A 4,540-nucleotide genomic window follows, 5' to 3' on the forward strand; every position below is an offset into this window, starting at 1 on the left:
TCCCATATCCACCCAACAAGCCGGCGGCGGCCACCTCTCTCGTACCCCCACCCAACCTGCCGCGCCGATCTGATGGGCGCATGGACGAGAAGGGGAACCTCCTCCCCAGCCGACGGGGATGGTGTGGCCGGCGGGCCTCCTTGACCCGACGACGTGGTGGCGCCCGTTCCTCGACCAGCGGCGCCCCTCCTTCCGCCGGAGGTGGCAGCAGCGCCCGATCTGGGCTCGCCTCCTGCTCTCGCTCCTGCTCAGCCTCGCCGGCTCCCTCGACACCTCCTCCCCGCCCCACTTCGCCACGCCCCCCATCCCCAGCCTTCGTCTCTGAGGTACGTACGAATACGAGCTTTCTAGGCATCGATCCAGTGGTTGATTACTCGATCCCGAACTGATCCCGTGGGATTCCCGGTCTAGATCCGCCTCCGATTCGCTCAGCGATAGCTGGTGTTGCTATTGTCGTTATCGAAGGAGGAGGAGGGGGAGCCCTAGCCGCCTCCTAGGGCGAGGCCGCAGATGGGGGAGCCGAAGCAGAAGTGGACAGCGGAGGAGGAGGAGGCGCTCAAGGCCGGATAGGCAAGCACGGGGCCGGGAAATGGCGCACCATACTCAAGGACCCCGAGTTGAGGAACATCCTGCGCTACCGCTCCAACGTTGACCTCAAGGTTCGTTTCCTGGGCCGCCAGACCCTGCCAGCTTTAGCCGCTGTATGTAGGCAGGGAATTCTGATGGTTGTTTGCCTGTGCGGGTGCGTGTTTGCCGGCCGTGATCGCAGGACAAGTGCAGGAACACGAATGTCACCGTGAACGCGTCAGGCTCTCGCGAAAAAGTGCGGACGACGGTGACGACGATGCCCACGGCTAAGAAGCCGAGGTCTGCTCCGAAGCAGGAAAGCCACTCGACGGCAATCACCACCATCACCTCTGACGGCAATGATGATGTCGTCGACGTGAAGCCTATCATAAAGCACATTGTAACGTTTACTACAGGGAATAAATCGCTATCTAGGTAGGTGTCCCGTTTGATATGCCGGTTTGGAATGCTTGTTTTATGTCCTTTGTTCTACAAGTATCTTGAACAGAAACTTGCAAGGTTTTGACTGCTTTAATGTACCTCTATGATGCCGTTCCTGCAGGCTAGAAAATATCATACTCGAGGACGTGAAGACCTTGAATGAACCTACACGGTCATACAAAACAGCCGTTGCTAATTCTTCTGTTTATCTTGTACTATATCACAATGAAATGATATATGATCCTTTATTATAAATACCAAATTTTGTAGTCTTCATGAATAAAAAGAATTACTCATTTACTTCGCTGATCACTTAATATATTTTTTACAATTATTCAGTCGGTGATGCAGAAAATTTTGTGACAACATAGACATGCAAAAATGATTTCATGATAACTAGTGGCTACAAAATCCCTTTCCATTGGGCAGAGTTCTACCTAATCTAGTTTGTTATGTAGATTGCACTGGTTCTTAACATATTTTTCTTATCATGTAGGAACAATACTGGCCACCTGCTGATTTTGATCATGTACTGTGTGCAAAACTGAATGAGTTGACATCATGTAGCAAATTGATGAAGGCAATAACGTTTCTTTCAACCGTAACTACATTACCGGATAGATTATAAAGCGGTAGAAAAAAGTGCCCTCATATAAATTAGCAAAAGTCACACCTGTTACCATTGTTGTAGCATATAAATTAAGTCTGATGAAGCTCGATTGAATTCAACTAGGATCTTTTCATATTTTATGTTTACATATTATGTATGGATTTATCATTATATGGATGACCGTGCTTGATATGTTATGCTTCCCAAGCATTCACCCAATCAACACGTGCGTTAGCACTCTCTGTTCCAAACAAATTGTTTGCCTGCTATTGGCATGTACTTATCTATTCTATTATAACTGCTTTCAGTGTCGTAACATATCTAATATAGTACAATACTTATCTAGTTAGTAAGATTCAAAATGTCATAATATATTTCAGAAAGATACTATTATACCTTTTGCTGGATCTCTTTGGTGCAAGTGATATCTTTTGTATGCATATTTTTTTGCCATGGTCCACCTGGAAATTGCTCTGTTATATATATTTCTAGTTGGAATGTACAAGTCCCTAAAACCATGAACCTGGATAATTGCCTTGAAAATTTCTATGTGCACATAGATAGACTAGGTTACTCTTTTTAAGAGTATAAGCCATTTCCCTCGTCTTGGCCTTGGGGCTTGGGAATTTCGATCGGATCTGCTGCCATCTGGCCTCTAGACTGCAACAGCATTTTCGCGGCCGTCGTGACTGTTGGGCACGAATTTTTGGAGCCTCCTGTCATTTTTTATCGGAGAAATACTCGGTGGCTTCGTCGTTTCGTTTGTAGATCCCATCTGGGGGTAGAAATGTTCGGTAGTTGCTGCGGTTTCTCATCCTCCGAGCTGCTCAAACCGTTGTCTCAGTTCGAGATCACCTCGGGTATTAACGGGAGTAGATCGATGCTCCATCAGAGGGTAGCTCTGTTTTTTAACCAGAGTTGTACTGGATGCTCCTTTGATTTTCCATGTATCACTCCTTTGATTTTCCAAAAATCATTGTTCTTCTGCTAACTGGGAAATTAATATATGCTCTCTGCTTGTTATTACACTTGATTTCTTCAGACAAAGGATACGACCTGGGAGTAACTTGGTTGTTCTTCATATGCTCAAATAATTTTGCTTAACTTATTGGTCACTTAGATTTGAGTACTTTGAAGGCTTTAATGTTCATCTTTTTCATTGTTGGCACCAAAACTAATTCCTTGTTAAGAATTTTTGCCTTCCTTATGTGAAGGATACTGGTTACCAGCTTGGCATCGTATGCCCTACAGTATTATTCAGATTATGAAGTTTATTTATTTACAGTGTACTGTTCTCCTATCTTCAGGAGATTAGAGAAAAACTATCATAAATTGGAGGCACGTCGTTGCTTGGCAAAGAACTCGTACATGTTGTAAGAAAATCAGGGGAGGATCCAGCCATTCATGTGAAAATAACTTCTTATTTTGGTTTCTGTAAATGTGTACACTGTCAAACAAACTTATTAATTATAAAGTAATGCATCTGTAGATAACTTACTCATGTAGCTATTTGCCGCTTGCTTGCATTCAGGAATTAATTTGATTTCCTGTACTGGACGGCCATGTAATCACCTCTATTGTAGAAAGTATTGTGTTTGTTTGCATTCACAAAATGGTTGGATGTTCTGCTAGCATGTACTATATGGTCATGTATTTGTGAATATATTCCTGCAAGTATTGTCTTTGTTTTACGCAAGCAAATTTTCGATCCTCTGCTCTCGCCTTCCGCCTAGTTTCTATCTATATATCCTGGTTCGGTCATGAATAACTTATGCATGTGGTGTAGGGAGCATGGTAGAGTGGCTAGTATATATAGCTGACCCTATCACTTTATTCTTCAGAGCTATGAATGATGTACACACCACTGTTTTGCTGTGGCCGAAAATTCCTCCTCTCTGAATAAATGAAATGAATCCCCTTTTCTCGTCTCGTCTCTGTAGGTGCAGCGTCCAGAGGAGGTGGAGTAGCGGGCCAACATCCATCTTCACCTCCCACCTAGCGGCTGGACCGCCCCTTGTAGCGAACATGGTGAGTCCAACTACCCCCTGATCTTAATATCACCTGCACTTTCTACATTTCGGTTGAAGTCTGGTTCAGTTTGTACGTTTCTTTACTTTAGTTCACCTGCACCTTTTGTTCTCCTGTTCTGTACTTTAGTTGCCTTTGGCATTAACTGCAGAGTTGGCAATGCAATGCTCTAATTAGCAGTCGAAATGGTAGATCAACTTTAGGACTTAATAAACCATACTAAACAAATTTATTGCAATATGTGGATTCTTATAGTGATTTGTAGCTGTTGGACATGATTAAGGATAGCTCGAGCATTAATTTTTTATGAGCATTAATTTACGCTCTGAATGTGTCCCACCCAAAATAAAGTTCCTTCACAAATAATTCAACCATGACATAATTGTGTCAGTTCACTGTTTTCCTAAGATACATTTTAACAAGAAAGTGTATTTTCTAGTTCGCTGTTTTAGAATGTATGTGTCAGTTCGCTGTTTTAGAATTTGTAGGTGTCAGTTCGCTGTTTTTCTAAGATCAAGGCTCACGGTAATCTTCTTGTTAAAATGTATTTTTCTAAGATCAAAGTTCACGGTAATGTTCTTACACCCTCGTTTGCACCTGGTTATCACAGTAATGTGGAGTAGCTTGTTTTGTATTATCTTACATGTCTGCTAATTATTGTGTCATTGACTCCTGCTTTTGTCAGTGCTTAAATTCCTCGAGTAAAGCGAAAATACCAAAAAGATATTGAGTTTGCTTGTCTGCATTTTCTTTGTCTAGAATTTCCTCGAACAATCTTAGATAGTTTGAAGTTTAATTTTCTGTTTCTGTGACCTGTTTAGGCTGGACTAATTATACTCCATAATTTATATCTCAGGATTTTTAACATCATCTTCACGAACATAGTGGCAGCTC

The 4,540-nt window shown here is 42.8% G+C and overlaps 1 pseudogene; it reads left to right on the forward strand.

Moving 5' to 3' along the window:
• The first annotated feature begins 510 nt into the window (after positions 1-510).
• On the forward strand, positions 511-1,636 carry LOC123441913 (annotated as a pseudogene).
• The last annotated feature ends 2,904 nt before the right edge of the window (positions 1,637-4,540 follow it).

The sequence above is a fragment of the Hordeum vulgare genome, chromosome 3H, assembly GCF_904849725.1.
Source record: "Hordeum vulgare subsp. vulgare chromosome 3H, MorexV3_pseudomolecules_assembly, whole genome shotgun sequence".
NCBI classification, from domain to species: domain Eukaryota; kingdom Viridiplantae; phylum Streptophyta; class Magnoliopsida; order Poales; family Poaceae; genus Hordeum; species Hordeum vulgare.